This window comes from Somniosus microcephalus, chromosome 1, assembly GCF_052327205.1.
Source record: "Somniosus microcephalus isolate GS21.2 chromosome 1, FLI_Smic_1.0, whole genome shotgun sequence".
NCBI classification, from domain to species: Eukaryota; Metazoa; Chordata; class Chondrichthyes; order Squaliformes; family Somniosidae; genus Somniosus; species Somniosus microcephalus.
Window position 1 is genome coordinate 285,788,528 of NC_140987.1, and position 24,380 is coordinate 285,812,907.

A 24,380-nucleotide genomic window follows, 5' to 3' on the forward strand; every position below is an offset into this window, starting at 1 on the left:
GAAGAGAATTGTCAGTGTGGGGTGTGAAGAGAGGAAAGGAAGAGGTGATGAGTATGCTTGCAATGAGAAAGGTGTTTTAAGTGTGTCGTGATCGTTTGTTGAAGGATGTGATGGGGGAGAGGTAATGGTGTTAGGTCAGGTTTAATGTGCGTAAAAGCGAAGTGGATTTAGAATTTTGCTTTTGTGTTCTGTGTGTGTTTTGAGACCCCAGGAAGTAATTGGATGAAAGCGAGTTAAGTTGTTTTGTTTGGTGAAGAAATTGGCCATTTATCAATCCTGCATTCTTAAGGCCCCTTATGTAATGGGTTAAAACTGCCCCAAGTATTTTACTTTGAAACCCATAGAGATGCCAGCAAGTCTTTCACCAGTTCGGTCTCGGTTAGATTCTAACTTGGGTTGTGGAGGTGGAAGGTCAGTGTGCTAATTTAAAAAAAATAATTGGTTTCCCATTTCAGGCAATCAACATCAAGCACTCCCAGGTAAAACAGTTAGATACAGATCTCTCACTACTCTGGCCTGAAATCAGTTGATTTTTTTTTCGTATCATTATTTGAGACTTTAAGAATAAACTGCAAACATTTTATAGGATCGAGCATGTTGATTTACCTAAAATCCACAATAAATTGTTGTCGGGGAAAGAAAGAACATCGTGCTTTTCACGTCCTCAGGACACCGTAAAGCACTTCACAGCCAGTGAAGTACTTTTGAAGTGTCATCATTGTTGTAACGTCGGCAGAAACTAACCTAAAAGTTTCAGTATCTGCTGCGTGATACTCAAAAGAAAAGAAGTAAGGTTCAGTAGAGGTTAAAAACCTACTTGAAGAATGCATTAACCCAGTTATCCTTTTGTAAGAGGACGGTTAAAGGAAAGGGAGGAGACTGGCTACTGCTGTTCCAGCTCTCTAATCTAACAAGACGAATGTTGTAGACTGATATGAGAGGAGGGTTGGCTGTTTACCATTTTAGCACGCGCTGTTTTCCTGCAGCATGTTGAACACTGCATGTTGATCACTGAACTAAATTCTCTGTGAATAACAGCCGTCTTGTACATCTCCAATTTTATAGTGGAACGTTAACAACGGACTATAAATAGATGGAAAATCTAGCCTACAAATTGGTGCTTGAGTTGGAATGCAGCAACTTGATTTTGGCCGATGTGAGTCTTGCCCTTTGGGAACGATATTTTAAAATCGCTCTTTTTTAAAGCTTTGTATTTTTTTGCTTGAATTGTATGTAACGTAGTAAGCCCTTTGTTTTCTGGCTTTCGGTGTTTTCTGGCTTTCGGTTTTTGCCCATTTTTTTTTTCATTCCTTGAAAATGTCTTATTTCCTTGGTTCCATATCAGACTTCTGGCTGAAGCTTGAACCTCTTCTTTTACATTGACCGAATAAGAAACTTTGAACTCAAAAGGATCAAGGGTTTTAAAAAAAAGTACAAAGTTCCATTTTCATTTAGCCAAATCTTACAGGGAGAAACAGGAACTTAAGTTGCACTGTTATATTAAGCCTTAAACCAGTTCTTTTCTGATTTGCTTTCCAATATGTAGGATATTTTTCCTGGTTAATATCCTACAGAAAACACAGGTCAGCTGTGATACTACCTGCTATGTTCAGTTAACCAGTTTCTGGGGTGGTATGGGTGAAGGGAGAAGAAAGGGGGAAATCGCACTATTGTACTAATAGTTTTGCAGTGGTGAGCATCTTGCTTCCTCTTTTGGTTGGTGATGTTCTAGTAGTTTCACATGGAAGTTAATGATGTACTCCTAAGTATCAGTAAATAATATATTAATTATTTATACTTGACAAAAATGCAAAATTGAGATTGCTAGGTCCTGGGATACTACAAATTTTAGGTGTTAAACTCCAGCTTGTTCAGTGATTGCAATGTATTAAAGTAGATCATATGTCAAATTCTTTAAGTCTCTTAAATCATGTTACTTGATTTGAGCTTACAATTGATCTTCCTTTGCTCCCCTCAGTTTTCTCTCCATAACATTCATTCATCTTCCCAGTGTACTGAGGAGACCAGGATATTGAAAAGCTCCCATTAGTTTAAAGTCGTGTGTGTGTAGATCAGAAGTCTTGTGTGTAGCGCGCAGTTCCTAGAAGCATCATGCCTACTTCCTGTCACACTTCACCCGTCACACACTAGCGTAGCCACTAGCTCACAGTGAGTAACGCCGCAGAGATAGATACCTGCACAAAAGTGCAACTTTGGTTTGTAGGATTTTTTTTTCCGCCAGGAGCTCATTATTGCCCTGAGTCCTGAAATGATTATTACATTCATGATTTCTTTTAAAGTTTTTGCAGCTGATAAACATGGGTCCATTTCAGTGTAGTGGTGTTGACATGGTGTAGTAAGGAATGGGGCAGTATCGCTGTAATGGACGAATTGTGATTCCGCTTTCGCCTCTAATTTCTTTCACTGTTCCACACTGCATTCCATTTTCCCGTGGTTTTCGGCGACCAACATATTTAGATTCACTTCAGGCATAACTAAGAAGCAGATTTTTTTTTTGGTAGGGGCAGAGAAATCCTGCTGATTGATGAGGCACATTGGTGCTGGGGAAGGAACACTTCCCATCCCAGTGTCAATATCAAGCATTTCACATACAGCATGGCTGGGTGCAGAGTAAAGCTGTCACTAACCTGCCTCAACAATATGGGGAACTTTAACCCCAAAGAACGTGAGGTTGGGGGGGGGGGTTAAAGAGTTCCAAAAGAAACTGAATCCCGCCCTGAACCCTCCTCCAACGCGCCCACTTCCAGTTTTAACGGAGGCGGGATGGGGGGCGGGCAACCAACCTGCTCCCAGGAGGCGGGTCGCCCATTTAAATGTAACAGTGAGGCTGGCGTGCCTCATGGTGATCCACCATTACAAATTTAACTCTTGCTGTTCGGGTTTCCCAGGCCTCGGGAACCCACCAGCTAAAGGAAGGCGAGGACTGCTGGATCCAGAAAGTAAGTGCCTTTATACTTGCCTGCTGGATCCAGCGTCCCTGCCTCACCCACCCCCCACAATCAGACACACCCCCCAGGCCTCTGATCTCCTCCCACGCCCCCCCCCACCCCCTTGCTGGGGCCTGCGATTTTCTCCCCCCAAACCAGGCCTCTGATCACCTTCCCAGCTTCTGACACCCCCACCCCTCCCCTGACCCCCGATCGCCTTCCCAGCCTCCCTCCTCTGCTTCCCGATCACCACACCCCCTGATTATCCTCCGTCCTCAATTCACATCCACCACCCCTCCCCCCCAACCCCTCCCTGTGTGGTCTAGTGCCGCAGATCTACTCGCCCGCAGCCAGCCTCTATATGTGGCTGACTGCGGGTGGGAAACAGAACTTTGAAATGTTAATCAGGCCCTGCCGTTAAATTCGGCTGGGCCTGCAGGAAACCCATTCTCCTGGGGTTCCTGACCGCTTTCAAACCGCTCCGCTCACAACCCGCCTCCAGATTAAAATTTCGGGCAGTGTGCGCCAATCTCGAGTGCATTCCCTATTGCACCAGTATAACTTGTTTTGTATTTCCTATACCAGCCATCCTAAGGTCTCTCTGAGTGAAGCTGCCAATTAGAAGCGTGGACTAAGACTATCCAAACTCATTTCATGTAGAATAGTTACTAGCAGAGGGAGCAGACTTTCATTTTAACTGTACAGTCTGGATTTGAAACCCTATGCAGAGATGCAGAATACACATCACTAAAAGTAACAACGCAGGTTAACAAGGCCAGTTTTAAAAGAAAGTAAACCAAGCACTGAGGTTCATTTCTCGAGGGATAGATTTGAAAAGCAGGGAAGTTATGTTAAACTTGTGTAGAATCTTGGTTGGACCAAACTTGGAGTACTGTGAACAGTTCTGGTCTCCATATTATAAAATAGACATAGAGGCACTGGAGAAGGTGCAAAAAAGACTTACTGGGATGATACCAGAACTGAGAGGTTATACCTATCAGAAAAGATTGAACAGACTGGGGAACTTTTCTTTAGAAAAGGAAGACTGAGGGGTGACCTGATAGAGGCCTTTAAGATTCTGAAAGGGTTTGCTAGGGTAGGTGTAGAGAGATGTTTCCACCTGTGGGGGAGACCAGAACTAGGGACCATAAATATAAGATAGTCACTAATAAATCCAATAGGGAATTCAGGAGAAAGTTATTTACCCAGAGAGTGGTGAGAATGTGGAACTCGCTATCACAGGGAGTGGTTGAGGTGAATAGCACAGATGCATTTAAACGGAAGCTAGATAAACACATGAGGCAGAATGGAATAGTAGGATATGCTGATGGGGTTAGATGAAGAATGGTGGGAGGAGACTTGTGTGGAACATAACTGCTGGCATGAGTCTGTTGGGCCGAATGGCCTGTTTCTGTTCAGTAAATACATTGTAGTGCTGTGAAATACTCTGTGTACTGCTCAGTGTTCACCCCATCATTGTATCTTTTTTTTCTCAAAATTAATTTTTCCACGGTAAGATACCTGTTAGTGTTCCAATGCTGCCACTGAATGTGCCAAATGTTTCCTGATCTACTGAACAGAATTGCACAACTTGACTAATTCGCCCAGTCTGCTGCAAAACGATCCAATTGTTAACAGTGTGAGGTGTTTCCTAATTGCATAATCTTAACATTCAGCATGGACATGCAGCCAGAAATTCTGTTTCCTAATTTAGCCCCAAAGCTCATAACCATTCTATAAACCATGAACCCTCTAATTACATTACCAGACAGAGATAGCTAGTTAATATTTCTGCCTTTATAGAATTTTGTAATGTGCGTAATGTTGAACACCACTTGGAAGAAGCACTGAGAGTAGCAAGGGCACAGAATGTACTCTGGGTGGGGGACTTCAATGTCCATCACCAACAGTGGCTCGGTAGCACCACTACTGACCAAGCTGGCCAAGTCCTGAAGGACATAGCTGCCAGACTGGGCCTGCGGCAGGTGGTGAGAGAACCAACACAAGGAGGAAAAACCTTGTCCTCATCAATCTACCTGTCGCAGATGCATCTGTCCATGACAGCATTGGTAGCAGTGACCACCACACAGTCCTTGTGGAGACGAAGTCCTGTCTTCACACTGAGGACACCCTCCATCGTGTTGTGTGGCACTACCACTGTGCTAAATGGGACTGCAGCGGTTCAAGAAGGCGACTCACCACCATCTTCTCAAGGGCAATTAGGGATGGGCACTAAATGCAGGCCAAACCAGCGACGCCCACATCCCATCAATGAATAAAAAAAAGATTCAGAACAGATCTAGCAGCGCAAAACTGGGCATCCGTGAGGCGCTGTGGGCCATCAGCAGCAGCAGAATTGTATCCCACCACAATCTGTAACCTCATGGCCTGGCATATCCCTCACTCTACCATTACCATCAAGCCAGGGGACCAACCCTGGTTCAGTAAGGCGTGCAGAAGAGCACGCCAGGAGCAGCACCAGACATACCTAAAAATGAGGTGCCAACCTGGGGAAGCTGCAACAGAGGACTACATGCATGCTAAAAAGTGGAAGCAGCATGCTATAGACGGGGCTAAGCGATCCCATAATCAACGGATCATCTAATGTAGTACACAGTTTTTTACACTGTTGCTTAATTTTTGAAGGTCATCCCCTCATTAAAGAATAATCAAGTCTGTGTTATTGCAAAGTGTCATTTTTCAATTTGTAATAGTGCAGGAATGTCAGGCCACAGACTAGTCATTGGCAGATAAACTGCTTTTTGTTGCTTTCACATAAATACTTCCACAGTTTTGTGTACAGTGAGTCTTTGTAATATTCTGAAAGAAAACTTGGTTTGATATGGATTGAGACATTTCTACACTGTTTATAGAGAATACTATTTGTCCCCCAAATTTGGAAACTCGACAAGTGATGCATGCAATTCATGACCTATGTTGGCTCCATGTCACACAGGAGTGGCATATAGAGCAGAGCTACCCAAATGGTGCAATATGGCCCATGTACAGATTGTGCAAGATTGGCTGAGTGCCAATAATTTTTGGATTAGCGGAGGGCAAGAATCGAGAGCGTGTTTGAAGCAAAGCACAGACGTTTTGCCGGAGAGATAAAGTAAAGGCTGAAAATATCATGGCCGAATACAGCGCATTGGGAAGCTTCTGCTGGGAAAAGCGGAATAAAGGAACGAGTTGGAACCATAGCTAAAAGAGCACAGTGTGGAAGCACAGCAAGTGGAAGTCTAAAAGCAGAACAAAGGGAGGCCAGTATGAGGCAAAGTTGCAGTGCAGCTGAGTAATTTTAAATCCAGTTTTAGGAGCAAGAGTAGATGCAGAGACGATTTGTTTTTTTTTGTGTTAATAAGGAGCAGAACTTGGACAGGTTTAAAAACAATGCAGGCAAATTCAAGTGGGCCTGGAAGCATGTGGGATAAATCAGTTTCAATATGTTTGCAATCTAAACTCAGCAGCACGTAGAGAAGTAAATTGGTTTCCAGGGTATGCCTGCTGGCCACGGAGCAAGTCGGAACCTTCCAGTGTGGGCCTGCCAATGAGTAGCACGAGTTCAAGGTGCACCTCCGGCATTACATCTGTGCTTTGCTCCAAACACGCTAGCGATTCTTGCCCTCCACTAATCCAAAATGATTGTCACTCAGCCAATTCCTGCCAGACTGACACTGGACTCTTGGTACAAGTTGCCAGGTAGCACGAGTTCAAGGTGCACGAGTTCAAGGTGCACCTGGCAACTAGTACCAAGAGTCCACTGTCAGCCTGGCAGGAATTGGCAAGCGCTTCAATGAAGAAAACTGGATTCTGGAATTGGAGCATTTAAGAACAAATGGACAAGCAAAGTAATTAGCATTGACTTTTTCTGGAATTAAGATCAAGAAAGGAAGACTTGCATTCATCTAGTTTCACCTTTCATGTTCTCAGTACATCTCAAAGTGCTTCACAGCCAGTGAACTGTTTGCAAAATGTTGGTCACTCTTGTTGCCAATTTGTGCACAACAAGGCCCCAGAAAGAGCAGCGAGACAAAAAACTAGTTAATCCGTTTTGGTGGTGTTGGCCAGGTGTCTCCCAGCTTTTCTTTGAAAACCTGCCATGGGATCTTTGTCCACCTAAACAGGCAGACCTTGTCCGAAAGATGGCACCTCTGACAATGCTGCACTCCCCTCAGTACGGCACTCAAAGTGTCATCCTGGTTTATGTGCTCCAGTCTTGGAATGAAGTTAAACCACAACCTTCAGACTCGGACAACAGTGCTACACACTTAACACAGTGTGGGTGATTTAATGTAGAGGTGAAGAGCAGAAATGTCAAATGCCATTATGAAGGTTTTCATAATTTTATAAGGTAAATGCTGCTTGTTCTGAAATCAGAACAAGATTAATGGAAGCATCATCATTTGTATACAAGTGATCCATTACTATGTTTACAAGACATTACTATGTTTGAGCTGCAAAAAGTCCTGTTGTATCTATGCTTTAATGCATTCAATCAAGCATGTAGATACATCGAATTAAAAAGAGTCAGGCAGACAGGCTTATAACTGCGATGTTCACTTTATTGCCTAAAATGGCCGACTGCCGTTTTCCCGGGTAATTCCCATAATGCAATGCACATTACATTACCGTATTGACTGATGTCAAACTCGCAATCAACACACGACATCCCCCTTTTCCTTGGAAACAAACTTGCAGTTTACAAACAGTTGCTTACAATAACACTGCATAACTTATTTGGTTTATAAACTTTTTACAAACTTGTGTCTTACCACACAACTAAATAATTCCCAGGTTTGAACATTTAACATCACCCATGCAGTTCTCGCACAGTTTATGTTGTGACATAATCAGACAGTCTTTGGGGTTTTCTTTGGGGTTTTCTTTTAACCCTTTGAGGTCTGGCTGTATTGGGAATGTCTAACATGTTGGTGTCAGTGGATATTGCCTGTGTCACAGTGGTATGTGTGTCAGGGTCTACTATACTGTCCTCAGTCCCTTGTGTTTCCTCCTGCTCATGGAGTGTCTCCTTTGGTCCATTGGTTCTGTATTTCTTCACAAACATAGTGTTTCTCAAGTAGCGTGCACCGTCTGGAGATTCTACGACTACTTGACTCCCTGTTTTACTCAAAACTTTGTGGGGTGTGGCATTAAAAGGAGTGGTGAACTTGTCCGCTTTGTCCTGCCGTACCAACACCGTGTCGCCAACTTCCACCTCTGAGTATTGTGTTCTCCGCTGTTCATCTGCGTACAGTTTGGACTTGCCTTTTTGTCCTGCGTCCCGGTCACGTACTTCCATGTCTGCGCGCGACTCTGTGATGCCTGGCAGCTTTCCTCTCATTTTCCGTTTAAAGAGCAGCTCTGCTGGGCTCTTTCCTGTCGTGGCATGGTCAATGCTCCTGTACACAGTCACATATTTTCTAAGTTCACGTTTCCAATCTAGTCCTTCTGACTGAGCAATTCTGATTCTCTTCATCAGCGATGCATTCTGGCGCTCGACTTCTCTGTTAGCCTGAGCCCATTTTGCTGTCGTTTTCAGGTGTTTGATCCCGTTGTTTTCACAGTATTCTTTGAATAATTCAGATCTGAATTGGGGACCATTATCAGATTTGCAGGTGATTGGCAAACCATGATGGCTGAAGATTGACTCTAAACTATCAATAACCTTCTCTGTTGTTGTGGAGGTCATGATGTCGTATTCATAGTAGCGACTATAATAATCAACTACCACAAGAATGGAGTGGTTGGATGGCAAGGGTCCCAGTAAGTCTATAGCTACATCCTGCCAGGGGTCCTCCGGTAATGGTGTTGGTCTCAAAGGTTCAGGTGGGTCAGGTCTGGCTACTATCTGACAGCCGTGGCACGCTTTACAGTGTTTTTCAGCTGCCTTGTCCATGCCAGGCCACCAAACCTTGGTTCTGAGATGTTGCTTTGTTCCAACTATTCCCAAGTGTCCTTCATGTGCTAACACCAGGGCTTGTGCGTGTAACACTGTGGGTAGCACGATGCGTGTTCCCCGAAAAACTAGGTACCCCACTACGCACAGCTCGTTTGCAATTGCTGCATAAGCTTTACAGTTCTCAAAATGTCCGTTTGTGATTGCCTTCCGTACCTCAATCAGCTCTGGGTCGGTAGCAGAGGCTTCCTCCACCTCTCTAGTAGTGAGTGCTTTTGGTGTCGCACTCACAGCTACGAATCTCACGTATTCATCTGAGCCATGAGAATGTCTCTCCTGTTTTGCTGTCTCCCCCAGCAATCGTGACAGTGGGTCTGCAATGTTTTGCTTGCCTGGAATGTGTATCACCTTAAAATCATACGGCTGTAATCTAAGTACCCATCTCTCTATACGGGCACAGGGTTTAGAGTGTGGGCCGTATATCACTTGTAATGGCTTATGGTCAGTTACCAAGTTAAATTTTCGGCCATACACATATGGATGCTGTAGTGTATGTACCTTTAAGAGAGAACTACTTTTACAGCTCCTGTATACTGTAGTACCGGCAGTGACCACACCTGTATATAAGCCTTGAGCATGCCTCTGTACCCCAGTCTTGAGACTACCCTCCTCCAGTAAACACCTGTTGATTGTTAAGTTACAGCATCCGTGTGGTTATTGAAAAACATCATACTCTCAGAATCACGGATCTAACAGTGGCGACGAGTGTCAATTCGAATCTACCTGCAACTCTGCATTTCCCTTCGAGGATTCGCTCCGGAGGGCGGTGGAAGAAAGTCGAGGCCAGAAGCACGGGCGTCGACCACGAGCAACCGCCCAGTCGTCCGGCAGAGAGTCAACATTGCAGGGGAGGCTGTGGCGAGCCGGGCTTGGTTCCCCAGGCACGACGATCAGCCACAGACTGACGACAGGTACAGCGCAGATCCTTCCCAGACAGCGGCGGCTGGAGCCGACCGACGGCGGAGAAAAAGCCGAGCAGCGTCGACGGGGTAAGATAGAAGGTGAAGCGCACAGGGCGCAGCCGGGGGTTGAAAACCGAGCGGCGTCGAGGAAAAACAAAACGGAGAGAGAGAGGGTAAAGCAGCAGCCGGGTTCAGGACCGAGCGGTGGAAACGGGAAAGGCGCACAGGAAGAAAAAAAAATGCGCAGAGCACAGCCAGGGCTCAAGGGCTGAACAGTGTCCGCGGGGAGAAGAAGGGCGAGCGCGGGAAGGAAGGAAAGCGCGGAAGATGCCATTTTGTGCCAGCGGAGAAGAAGGGGAAGCGCGGGAGACGCCATTTTTGACAGTTAAATCACACCCAGGGATGCCGAAGAGTGGCAGTATCTCTACGTTCGACAATGAAGTCGAAGATTGGGCGACATATGTGGAACGTATTGAGGTGTACTGCAGGGTGAATGAAGTGCCAGATGCTAGGAAAGCACTGGTTTTGTTAAATTCCATGGGTGCAAAAACTTATGGGTTACTGCGAAACCTAATAACCCCAGAGAAGCCTGTGAACAAGAATTTCGAAAGCATAGTAGAAATCCTACAGGACCACTTAAACCCCACACCACTGCTGATAGCAGAACGATTTAAGTTCCATAAAAGGAACCAACGCAAAGACGAAAGCAATGCTGAGTACTTAACGGAACTGCGCAAGCTATCGAAACACTGCCAGTTTGGAGTGGGACTAGCAGATACGTTAAGGGACAAGTTTGTGTGTGGGCTGCAAAGTGAAGGAACCCAGAAACGGCTTCTATCAGAAAAGGATCTTACGCTGGACAAGGCTTTCAGTATGGCAGTATCACATGAAGCAGCTGCAAGGAGCGCTGCAGAGATACAACGGAGACCGCAAGAATATGGCACCAATGAAATGTCTTATGGAATAGGGAAGTGCTATCGCTGTAGCAGAACAACACATGACCAGAAGGATTGTTGGTTCAAGGACCAAGTGTGCAGACAGTGTGGAAAAGCAGGACACATAGCAAGAGTCTGCAGGTCTGGGAAGAAATTCAACAGTAAGAAATCTCCACAGGAGAAGTACAAAAAGGTACACCAGGTGATGGACAGTAGTTCAGACGAACAGAAAAGTGACACAGACTCCGGAAGCAAGGAGCTGGGTTGTCTGAAACTACATAAGGTAACCAAAATGGAGGATCACCAGACTATCTGGGTTACACTCAAGATAGACGGAGTCCAAGTGAAAATGGAATTGGACACAGGATCAGCCCTAACAGTCATAAACCAAAGGGACTACAAGCGGCTATTTTCACATATACCCTTGAAAGCTACAGAGATTGTCTTGAAGATGTACACGGGGCAGAAAGTCTACCCCAAAGGAAAAATAAGGGTGAAAGTGATATATAAAGGCCAGGAAATACCTAAAATGGACATATATGTATTGCCAGATGGAGGACCACCACTGCTAAGACATGAATGGATCCGGAAGATACAATTAGATTGGCATTCCATACAGGCACTGAAGGTTGAGGCCAAAAAGGATGACGACGTCACACCTGGACGACTGTCAAAAATGCTAACTGACGCAAAAGAAGTGTTCCAGGAGGGACTCAGAACACTAAAAGGCATAACAGCAACGATTAAAATAGAGGAAAATGCAAGCCCAAAGTTTCTTAAGGCCAGACCAGTGCCTTATGCGATCAGACCAGCTGTCGAAGCAGAGCTGGAAGGGTTGGAACATTCAGGAGTACTGTCCAAAGTAGACTGGAGCGAGTGGGCTACACCCATCGTTCCTGTAATGAAGAGGTCATTGAGTATGCCTGGGGAACCAAAGAAGGTCCGCATCTGTGGGGATTTTAAGGTTACAGTGAACCCAGTCCTTCACACGGTACAATATCCGCTTTCACGAATTGAGGATATTTTCACCTCGCTATCTGGAGGTAAACGCTTCACCAAAATTGATCTAGCCCAGGCGTATTTGCAAATGGAGGTAGAAGAAGCCTTGAAACAATACCTTACGATTAACACTCATAAAAGTCTCTATCAATACAACCGGCTGGTGTTCGGGGTAGCATCGGCTCCGGCTATTTGGCAAAGGGCAATGGATCAAGTCCTGCAAGGGATTCCAGGGACCCAGTGTTATTTGGACGACATCCTGGTCACGGGCGAAAATGACAGTGATCACCTCGCCAACTTGGAGAAGGTGCTCACCAGATTAAAGGAATATGGGCTACGAGCTAATCGCCACAAGTGCGAGTTTTTCCCGAAGCAGATCTCGTATTGTGGCCACGTCATCGATGAAGAGGGGTTACATAAGTCCCCTGAAAAGATTGAGGCAGTAGCCAAGGCTCCAGCACCGGAAAATGTGTCACAACTGAGGTCGTTCCTCGGGCTGGTAAACTACTACCATAAGTTCTTACCAAATTTGTCCACGGTATTACACCCACTGAACACCCTACTGCAAACAGGGGTACCATGGAAGTGGAATGACGAACGTAGACGAGCTTTCCAGAAGTGTAAAGAATTGATCACATCTAAAGAGGTGTTGGCCCATTTCAACCCAGCACTACCAATTCGTTTGGCATATGATGCATCACCCTATGGTATTGGAGCGGTGCTGTCGCACAAATTCCCAGACGGATTGGAGAGGCCAGTAGCCTTTGCGTCTCGGTCACTAACCTCAGCCGAGCGCAACTACGCCCAGATTGACAGGGAGGCCCTCAGCCTAGTATGGGGAGTAAAAAAATTCAACCACTATCTGCATGGGCAGAAGTTCACCTTGCTGACTGACCACCAACCACTTGTCTCCATCTTTAATCCTAAGAAGGGCGTTCCAGTGATGACTGCACAACGGTTACAAAGATGGTCCCTGTTTCTAGGGGCGAATCAATATGAAATAGAATATAAAGGCACGAAACAGCATGGAAACGCTGATGGACTATCGCGCCTCCCACTGCCTACTGTGGAGGAAGCACCAGCAGTGGACCCTATCGAGATATTTTATTCGTCAATAATTGAACGATTGCCAGTAACGAACGCGGATATAGAGAAGGAGACCCGTAATGATCCGACGCTGTCTCGGGTATATGAATTGACGGTGAGGGGATGGCCAACACATGGCGACTCACTGTTGCCAGCATTCTCATCCAGAAGAGAACAGCTGTCAGTATGCCAGGGGAGAGTGATGTGTGGATCCAGAGTGGTGATTCCACCCAAGTTAAGGGAGAGAGTGCTAAATGAGCTACATGAAGGCCATCTGGGGGGAGTGAAAATGAAAAGCCTTGCTAGGGCTTATGTGTGGTGGCCGGGAATCGATCAACAAATCAAAGACCTAACCAAGAGCTGCTCAGGATGCCAGAAGGTCCAAAATGCACCACCACATGCTCCTCTACACCCATGGGAGTGGCCCTCCTCTCCATGGCAACGGGTGCATATTGATTTTGCTGGTCCATTCATGGACTCAATGTTCTTAATAGCAGTGGATGCTCATTTGAAGTGGCCTGAGGTGATATAAATGTCCTCAACCACTACAGAGAAAACGATTGCTGTCCTACAGACCATATTTGCCAGAAACGGCTTGCCAGAGCAGATTTGCTCTGATAGTGGACCACAGTTTGTGTCCGAAGAGTTTCAAAAATTTATGAGAAGGAATGGGGTAAGGCATTACACATCCGCCCCGTATCATCCAGCCACAAATGGATTGGCTGAGAGGTTCGTACAAACCTTTAAGAAGGCGATAAAAGCCATGTGCGACGATGAAATTCCACTACAGCATAAGGTGGACAATTTCCTGTTAGCCTACCGAAACGCGACACATGCAGTTACCAACCAGACCCTGGCCATGATGTTCTTTAACCGAAGGTTGAGATCTCGTCTGGACTTGCTCAGACCAAATGTGCGAAGAAATGTTGAGGACAAACAATTCCAGCACATCAATGAGAAGCCGACAAGGAGCTTCAACGTATGACAACCAGTCTTGGCCCGTGACTACCGAACAGAGAAATGGCAACCCGGAACGATATGCACAAGGCAAGGGCCATTAATGTACACAGTGGATGTCGGGGAGAACATTGTGAGATGCCACGTTGATCAGATCTTAGCGTCACAGGAACGAGTCAACCCCATGTCTTGTGTACCTGGGGATGAACCCGATATACCGGTAGCATCTACCTCCGAACCAGTAGCAGTGGAACCCGATGAACTAACCGATGAAAAGGGGCCAGAATCGCCTCCGCACCAAGAACAAGAACCTCAGGAAAGGCGCTATCCCGAAAGGATCAGGAAGCCGCCCCAATGACTGAATCTATAAATGGACTATTGTTGTTTAATGTACATGTTAAAGTGTTAATTGTTATTTGAATATTATGGGTATGACTAATCTAAAAGGGGAGGAATTGTAGTGTATGTACCTTTAAGAGAGAACTACTTTTACAGCTCCTGTATACTGCAGTACCGGCAGTGACCACACCTGTATATAAGCCTTTAGCATGCCTTTGTACCCCAGTCTTGAGACTACCCTCCTCCAGTAAACACCTGTTGATTGTTAAGTTACAGCATCCGTGTGGTTATTGAAAAACATCATACTCTCAGAATCACGGATCTAACAGATGCAGCCTCTCACAAGCCCATACAAGAGCTAAGGCCTCTCTCTCTGTTTGAGAGTATTTCCTCTCAGTCTGTTAATCTACGACTTACATAGCATATTGGCACCTCTTGTCCCTGTTGGTCCTGAACTAGTACTGCGCCTAAACCTACAGGACTGGCATCTGCTATCACCTTGGTTGGTGCGTCCTTATCAAAATATGCTAAAGTGCCGTCTCTGGCCAACTCTTCCTTGAGTGCACTGAATGACTGTCTCTGTTGTGATCCAAATTTAAATGGTGTGTCTTTTCTCGTCAGGCGTTGCAGTGGCTCTGATAGCGTTGCAAACTGCGGGATGAATCTGCTACTGTACCCAACGAGTCCCAAGAAACTCCTCACCTCTGTAGCATTCTCTGGTTCCCGAGCTTCTGCCACCACTCGCATTCTCTCTGTTGTTGGTCCGATGCCCTTTCCAGCCAACAGGATTCCCATGAAAATCAATCGGTCCATGTTGAATTGGCACTTCTGAGTTTAGTGTCAGTCCACTTTCCATTAGTCTGGTCATGACAGCGTGCAGGCGTCTGTCGTGCGTTTCCTGGTCGTGTGCATGCACGATAATGTCGTCTGAGATGTTTTCAACACCCTCTATTCCAGCTAAGGCATTAGCTATCTCGTGCTGATATTGCTCACCAGCTGAGGATACACCGAATATCAGCCTCTTGTACCTGTATACTCCGTTATGTACTGCAAACGTTGTGATTTCTCGTGACTCAGGGGTCAGTTCTAGCTGGTGATTAGGGTTGCAAAGGGGTGGAAAGTTTCCGGTAAATTTCCGGAAATTTTCCACGGGAAGTTTCGCTTGGGAATTTTGCCCAAAAAAGCACATGCTAGCATAATATTGTTTTTTTTGTATTTCTTTCTTTTTTTTCCACAGGTCCTCTCTTAAAATTACTAACAGAGATGGAATCTTAATTATTAAGGAATTTCTTAATCAATATATGTTTATCTTCTTACTTGGCTTGTTTTAATAATTACAAGTTTTGTGTGTGACTGTGAACAAATGTGTCCTGATTGGTTGGATGAGTGGATGAGCGATTAGCTCCCTCTATTTGTAATATTTGCATATCGAATTGTGATTGGCCTGCAGGCATCTGTAAGACTGCTATAGTTTTTTTAAGATCCAGGTTAGGGGTCCTGAGGGAAGTCATTTTGTTTTCTGCTGATGTTGTGATGATGCAGTAAGTAAATCAGACTTTATACCAAATGAACCAGTTACTTGTTGAACTCTGTTGTCCTTCAATTTAAAATATACAAAATAATACACTATTGGTGATGTAGCGTCGTGTGTGTACAGGTCATGCTTCCATCACATGGAGCATCAGCAAAAATGTACTCACCCTGTTGCAATCGTGCTGATCGACCGCAGTTCGACACAGAGATGAATGCCCTTTATTTCTCTGCATAGAACAATGCCACGTTTACCGTCGGATGTGTGGAAGCATTTTACCCCAGGCATTAAAGATGGAAAGACTGTGTACATGTGCAAACACTGTAGAAAGCCATATGTAAAGAATGCCACAAAGATGCAGCAGCATTTATCCAAATGCAACAACTTCACTCAAAGCTCACAGCAGTCAGCCCAGAGTTCCTCTGCTTCCATTCAAGAAGATGATGGTTCTCATTCAGCATCAGGCTCCTTATCATCAACAACTCCTGGCCCACTTGGAAGGTTCTTTGATACAATGGATAACCATAGCCAGAAGAATGCAGATGAGTGCCTTGCTCGAGCTGTATATGCAACAGGCTCACCCCTCATGCTCACAGCCAATGTGTACTGGAAGAGATTTTTCAATGTTATTCGCCCTGCATACTGTCCTCCCACCAGACATGCTTTGTCTACTTATTTGCTGGAGGCTGAGTATAACAGAGTCCAAGGAAAGCTCAAAGAAACGATAGCGATGGCAGACTGTGTTGCAGTTATCTCAGATGGGTGGTCAAATGTACGAGGGGAGGGCATCATAAACTACATCGTCTCCACTCCTCTCCCAGTGTTCTTCAAGAGCACAGACACGAAGGACAACAGACACACAGGCACATACATTGCTGATGAGCTTGAGAACCATGGAAGCACTGTACAAGAGAGCCAAGCAAGTTGTTAAGTATGTCAGGGGATAACAGGTAGTTGCAGCAACCTACAACTCCAAGCAAATGACAAAGAACAAGAACACCACACTGAAGCTGCCCAACAACACTAGATGGGGTGGTGTTGTCATAATGTACAACAGCCTTCTGGAGGGTAAGGAGTCGCTGCAAGAAATGGCAATATCCCAGTCTGAGGATATGGAAACCACCATCAAGAAAATACTGCTGGATGATGTGTTTTGAGAGAGAGTGGTTAGCAGCCTTAAACTACTCTCACCAGTAGCATCTGCAATTGCTCAGATTGAAGGAGATGACGCTGTCTTGTCAGATGTTCTCAGGCTTTTTATTGATTTAAAAGAACAAATCAGCATTGCCCTACCCACATCCCTGCTGCTCAAAGCAGAGGAGAAGGCAATTGTTCAATTCATACAGACGCGTCAAGAATTTTGTGTCAAGCCAATTCATGCTGCAGCATACATGTTGGACCCAAAGCATGTTGGGAGACCAATACTTTCTGGAGAACAGATCAACAGCGCTTACAGCGTGATTTCTACCCTCTCACACCATCTCAATCTGGATGTGGGCAAAGTTCTGGGAAGTCTGGCAAAGTTCTCTACCAAGCAAGGTCTTTGGAATGGGGATGGGATATGGGAATCATGCAAGCATATCAGTGCACATACCTGGTGGAAGGGACTTTGTGCATCTGAGGCCCTGTCACCTACTGCATCGGTGATACTCCAAATCCCACCTTCATCAGCGGCCTCTGAATGAAACTGGTCACTTTTTGTGAATACGCATACAAAGATGCGCAACAGGCTGACTAACAAGAGAGTGGAGAAACTGGTGGCTATCCGGGCGAACCTACAACTTATTGAGCCAGATACAGAAGTATCCACCACACAGCTAGACACTGACACAGAGGCGGAAATGGACACGTCAGAGCCAGAGTCAGAGAATCAGGAGGAGCAATGAGGAGTAGAAGACTCAGAAGACTCATGAGTAGAAGACTCAAAGGGACAAAATAAGGACAAATTACAGGCTAAATAAGCTGACGCTCTTTTTATTTTATTTTAGATGGGTCTTTTTTGTGGGGGTTCAATAAAGTTCAAAATTATAACCTAAATAAAGTTTTGAAAGCCTGTTTTTATTTGTATGGAACAGTATGTCTATTTTGACGACAAAGATAATATAAGGGTCAGAGACAAAAACCATCAGTGTGCAAAAAAACTCTAAATTCCCGAAAATTCCCATGGAAAGTTTCCTCTTTTAAAAATTCCCAGAATTTTGCAACCCTACTGGTGATATCCCCATTTCAGGTCTAGCTTACTAAACACCGTCGAGCCGTTCATACCTTGGAGTATCTCATCAACGGTGGGGATTGGATATCATTCCCTCACTATTGCCTGGTTTGCTCGTCTCATGTCTAGGCATAACCTTACATCCTTATCTGCTTTTGGTACAATAACCACAGGATTTACCCATGGGGCGGGACCAGTTACAGGTTCGATAATGTCCATGCCCCTCAATTGTTTTATTTTGGCCTCTACTGCCCCCCTTAAGTTGAATGGTATACGCCTGAGTGGCTGGGCCACAGGCTTCACTTGTGGGTCGATATACAAATTGATCTGTTTTGTGTTCAGCCTTCCTACTCCTTGGAACACCTTTGGATACCGCTGTTCTAGTAGCTGTCTTACATTTACCACAGCTGAGACATCTGCGCCTATTTTTAAAACTCCCAGTTTCATGGCTGTCTCCCTTCCTAGCAATGGCTCTCCATGGCCTTTAACCACAATGAACTCCGCCTGCTCAGTTCTCTTACCTATTGTAATCCCACATGTGAATACTCCTTTAACTGACAGTGGTCGGCTAACAGCATAAGAGAATAACTTTCTCTCTGTCTTAGGGACATGTGACTGACACTTAATGTGTTCTGACTTTAATCCTTCCCATGTATTTTCATCTATCACATTACTAGTTGCACCCGAATCAATTAACATTCTCAGATTTACTCCCCCCACACAAAAGGTAAGTCTCTCTGTTACGTTATTTCCAGTAACAGCAAATGCAAAGTCATTTTGTTCCTCTACATTGTTCACACTGTGTTTCTTTGTACCCTTTGTGCGGCATACTTTGGAGAAATGATCCTTTCCCTTGCACTTATGACACGTTTGTCCACGTGCTGGGCATTTCGGATCTCTGCCCATGTGGTCTGTGTGTCCACATCTGTAACATTTCCTTTCGTTCCTATCGTCATTTCCCTTTGGTTTCTCTGTCGAGCTTTTCACATAATACCCTCTTTTCTGTGTAACACGACGAGCAGTATCTGTCTCCGCCTTCTCTGTACATGACATGGCTGACATCGTGAGGCCAATTGTAATGTGTGGACGAGCGTTAGACCTTGCCCTTCCTCTAGCAATTTCCTCCGCACATAGGCTGACGTGCACCTACTCAGGATAGCGTCTCTTATTTGATTATCCGCATCCCCCCCAAAAGCACAGTCTTTAGCAGCCTGCCGCAAGCGAGTAGCAAATTGTTGCACAGTCTCACCTGTCTTCTGGGACAACTTATGAAAAGTCTGTCTAGCAAATGCTGCGTTGACCTGGGGCACGAGGTAGTGATTCAAAGCACTAACCACCGCCGTGTAGTCTGCTGGCGCTCCTGTGTCCAGTAGAGTCGAAAAGATATCCTGGACATCTGGTCCTGCTAGGTGTAGAAGTAGAGCTCTTCTCCTCTGCTTTGTGGCACCTGTAGAGGTATCGTCGATAATGAGTCCTTTGCTGTCGGCATAAAGCTCAAAAGACGTTAACCACCTCGTCCATCTTGGACCCAACGTGGCTGGCTCGGCGAAGCATGCAAAATCTTGAATGCCGGTCTTCTCCATCCTAGCAAACTAAAACTTGGGCAACTACCTATCTAAAATGATTCTGTTCGTTATCCTCGTCGCCAATGTTGTATCTATGCTTTAATGCGTTCAATCAAGCATGTAGATGCGTCGAATTAAATCAGAGTCAGGCAGACAGGCTTATAACTGCGATGTTGACTTTATTGCCTAAAATGGCCGACTGCTATTTTCCCGGGTAATTCCCATAATGCAATGCACATCACATTACCGTATTGACTGGTGTCAAACTCGCAATCAATACACGACAAGTCCCACCAGCAAACAGCAATAAAAGCACCATTATAAATATTTGGATGCTGAAAAAGTTTGAACAGATCCCTTGATATTGCTGAGGTTGTGAAGGAATCTATACTAGAAGTAAAGGGAAGGCTTGAAGTGGGTGTGGTAAAAAGACGTTTGATAAATCTCATTAAATAAAAACAGAAATATACAGTAAGACCACCTGTAATGAAAAAAAATCAGGTCATGAAGATTGGTGTGTGTACTTCTCATCGGAACTAAAATCTAAGAGGTAAGCAGGCATTTTGGTAAGATTATGAAAAATAGAGAGAAAAGAGGGGAAGCAGCGAGGGAATCAACTGTTCCCGCAAGTCGAGAGGAGTTCGTGGGTTGAATGACCTGAAAACTGCTCAATATAAAACCATTACACGATCTAAAAGATAATCAGTGAAGTGACGGAGATGCATAAAAAGGGCAAAAGTGTGTGCGCGGAGTGGATGGTGAAGAGACACGAAAGAGGCCCACAAAAAGAAAAAAAAATGAGCGAATGGAAAAAGAGAAAAGAAGCAAGCGACAAATGCAGGAGATCCGAAGTTAAAACAAAAAATTCTACCATCCCTGAGAAGAGACAAAATAAGAAGCTAAGATCCTTCTTCCTCCCAGCAATGTGCTCTGATGAAGGATCTGCAACCCACCTCCCCCCTGGACACAAAAGTCCGATCACACCGCAGAAGGCAATCGTTGCTGCACAGAAAATGGAGGATATAGCTAAGATCGGAAATCATTGAAGCCGGTGTTGAGACCAGAGGGCTGCAGAGTGCCCAGCAAAAAGATAAGATCTTGCTTTCTGAAGCTTGTGCTGAACTTCGTTGGAACAGTGTGGGACACCAGAGATCAGAGTTGGAATGAGAGGGGAAGTTAAAGTGACGAGCCACAGAGAGCTTAGCATCATATTCGCAGACAGAATGGAGATGTTCGGCAAAGCGATCTCCTAATCTGTATTTGGTCTCCCCAAAGTAATGGAGACTGCGCTGTGAAGCGTGAATGCAGTATTCTAGATTCAAGGACGTCCACGTGAATCGATATCTCCGATGAAGGGAGTGCCTTCAATAGTAGTCTGAAGGAAGGTAATTAAACAGATGTTGCAGCTCCTGTAGTTGCGTAGGAAGGCACCCTTGGCAGATTCAACAAGTAGAAATTTTGTCTGATATTTTCCAAACTAGTACTTATGGATCTGAAAGGTGTACAATGCTGTACCATTGTGATGATACAGCATAACTGACGTGCAGTTGTCCATTTTTGTTATTGTAAAGCGTTTGTTCAGGAGCTTTTGATGTTTGCTTTGAAAAATTACAGAAGGGATGAAACATTTTGAGAGGTTATCAGAAATCCAGGAGCAAGAAGAGTTCATTGGCAAAAGAGGGGGGTCAATTTTAATCCTACCCACCCTGCAGAAACCAGGCAAGTGGACAGTTAAAACTAGTAGGTTCTGACCGTTGGCGATGCTAACCTGTAGGCAGATTGTGAAAGGAGTTGTGGGATTACTCAACAGCATGAAATCTTGCAGATTTTTTGGAAAGAAAAAGAAAATAAAGACTTGCATTTACACAGCGCCTTTCACGACCACCGGACGTCTCAAAGCGCTTTACAGCCAATGAAGTACTTTTGTAGTGTAGTCACTGTTGTAATGTGGGAAACACGGCAGCCAATTTGCACACAGCAAACTCCCACAAACAGCAATGTGATAGATAACCGCCCCATTCCCACTCTGACCTCACCGTCCTTGGCCTCTTGTATTGTTCCACGGAAGCTCAACGTAAACTCGAGGAACAGCACCTCATCTTCCGATTAGGCACTTTAATATCGAGTTCAACAATTTCAGATCCTAACCTCGGCCCCCATTAATTTTTTACCTGTAATTTTTCCATTCCTTTCCCCCCCTCCCCCTTTCCTTTTGTTTCACTCTCCCACCTGGCAGCTATCTCTTGCCCTGCCAGTACACTTCACACTTAATCTCAGCCTATTACCATCTCGTCTGGCTTCGAACGCCTTTTATTGTCTCTTCTACTTCTTTTGTCTCTTTCACTTCTTTTGTCCGATCGCAGCCCTGCCTTCGATCTATTTTCTTTTCTTTCCAGTTTTGAAGAATGGTTCTACCCGAAACGTCAACTCAAATTTCTCTCCACGGATGTTGCCAGACCTGCTGAGTTTTTCCAGCATTTTCTGTTGTTATTTCTGGGGTTTTTTATGTTGGTTGAGGGATAAATATTGGCCAGGACACCAGGGATTACTCCCCTGCTCTTCTTCGAAATAGTGCCATGAGATCTTTTACGTCCACCTGAGAGAGTAGATGGTGCCTCAGTTTAACGTCTTATCCAAAAGATGGCACCTCCTCAGTACTGCACTAGAGTGTCAGCCTAGCTTTATGTGCTCAAGTCCCTGGAGCGGGACTTGAACTCAGGTAAATGTGCTACCAACTGAGCCACAGCTGACACTGGAGAAAGGGTAAGGTGATGCTGACCCTTGCTGCCTTATCAGACACCTCTGAACACCCCAAGGAACTCAATAGGGGCTTACAGAGAAAGCAGAAATCTTGCCCTACATCAACTGAGGCTCAGAAGTGTACAAGTTTTCAAAAGCAAGCTTGTTTCAGACAGACTTAATAAGAGAGTTGTTCTACTTCCCTAGATTGGCACAGTAGCTGTTGGCAATGGGGAACCCTTACCTGCATGGTCTATTTTTTTTGCTGGCTTCTTACACAGCCTGCAGGAACAGTTTTAATCACACTTTAAGGATTTGCCCTACATCAGTGAACTTGAATAATGTCAACTGGAATTAGCAAACAAATGGGATTTTTTGTCTGCACAGGGGAAACTTCAGATGTTACCCCATTAGCTAGTGATGTTATGGAAACACAAGGCCACAGAAATTAAAGAATTCAGGGGAGAGCTAATAGAACCAGGGGTCATAGTCTAAGGATAAGGGGTAAGCCATTTAGGACTGAAATGAGGAATTTCTTCACCCAGAGAGTGGTGAACCTGTGGAATTCTCTGCCACAGAGGGCGGTGGAGGCCAGTTCATTAAATATATTCAAAAAGAGTTGGATGTATTTCTTGGGGCTAGAGGGATCAGGGGATATGGGGAGAAGGCAGGGACAGGGTACTGAATTTGGATGATCAGCCATGATCTCATTGAATGGCGGAGCAGGCTCGAAGGGCCGAATGGTCTACTCCTGCTCCTATCTTCTATGTTTCTATGTAAGAAAACACTCCTAAAAGTACTTCACTTGCCATTTGCACAATATTTGCCATCACCTGAATTTTTACGTCTGCTTTTAGTGTCCTGTGCAAGCAAAATATGATGATCAAAATATGAGGGCCTCAAGGATAGCTTTAAACCAAGCTAACAAGAAATGGTGACAAAAAAATCTTGTTTCTTGCAAGACGTTCGGACGCAGTATGGAAGGAGGCCAAGAGTGGAGCTATTAATGTGGAAATGCAGACAGTGCCCATGAAATACTGACTATCTATGTCAAACACAGACATTTGGCCTGTATGAGAAAACCCCATCTCCTCAGGAAACACAAACTTTCAAGGTGGTTATTCTGTCAGCCAGTTATCCAGCCATATGATCAGGGATGGATCTTGCAGATAACAACCCCAAGAGCATAGTTTAAAATGAAGTGAGGTCACAGAATGATGTATTCAATTGTCTACTGGATGCCAAGAAATAGTTTAAAATGTCATATGTTGTGTATGTACCTTTAAGAGAGAACTGTTTTACAGCTCCTGTATACTGTAGTACTGGCAGTGACCACACCTGTATATAAAGCCAGAGCAGGCTTCTGTACTTCAGTCTTGAGACTACTCTACTCTAGTAAACACCTGTTGATTGTTAAGTTATAGCCTCCGTGTAGTTCTTGGGGAAACATCCTATTTAAAGAATCACGGATCTAACAGTGGCGACGAGGTTGATTCGAATCTGCCTGCAACTCTGCATTTCCCGTCAAGGAGTCGCTCCGGGAGGACGGTGGAAGAAAGTCGAGACCAGAAGCACGGGCGTCGACCACGAGCAACCACCCAGTCATCCGGCAGCAAGTGAACATCGCAGGAGTGGCTGTTGAGAGCCACGACGATCCAGCAACAGACTGGCAACAGGTGCAGCGCACACCCTTCCCGGACAGCGGCGGCGGGAGCCGACCAACGGCGTAAAAGCCGAGCAGCGTCGACGGGGTAAGAGAGAGGGTGAAGCGCACAGGGCACGGCCGGGGGTTAAAGAACCGAGCGGCGTCAAGGAAAAACAAGCAGAGAGAGCGAGAGGGTAAAGCAGCAGCTGGGTTGCGGACCGAGCGACGGCAACGGGAAAGGCACACAGGGGAACGCGCAGAGCACAGCCAGGGCTCAAGGGCTGAACCGCGTCTGTGGGGAGAAGAAGGGAGAGCGCGGGAGACGCCATTGAGCCGCGGAGAAGAAGGGAGAGCGCGGGAGACGCCATTTTTTTTTGAAGCCGCAGCGGAGAAGAAGGGCAAGCGCGGGAAGGAAGGAAAGCGCGGGAGACGCCATTTTGTTCCAGTGGAGAAGAAGGGAGAGCGCGGGAGACGTCTTTTGGACAGTTAAATTACACCCAGGGATGGCGAAGAATGGCAGTATCATGGCGTTCGACAATGAAGTCGAAGATTGGGCGACATATGTG

The 24,380-nt window shown here is 45.3% G+C and overlaps 2 protein-coding genes across 6 annotated transcripts in view; one reads left to right on the top strand and one right to left on the bottom strand.

Annotated features, from left to right (window-relative positions):
• Positions 1-24,380, bottom strand: part of dnah6 (dynein, axonemal, heavy chain 6) — a 1,317,984-nt gene that overhangs the window by 1,074,681 nt on the left and 218,923 nt on the right. The gene's annotated exons all lie outside the window — the stretch shown is intronic.
• Positions 1-24,380, top strand: part of LOC147124821 (tyrosine-protein kinase JAK2-like) — a 414,008-nt gene that overhangs the window by 201,708 nt on the left and 187,920 nt on the right. The window contains exon 1 of one of the 3 annotated variants that reach the window (XM_085993613.1): positions 675-1,156. The exons of the other annotated variants lie outside the window; for them this stretch is intronic. The gene's annotated coding sequence lies outside the window, so the exon portion shown is untranslated. Of the gene's footprint in view, positions 1-674; positions 1,157-24,380 lie in introns of those variants that run through there. 3 annotated transcript variants of the gene reach the window in all.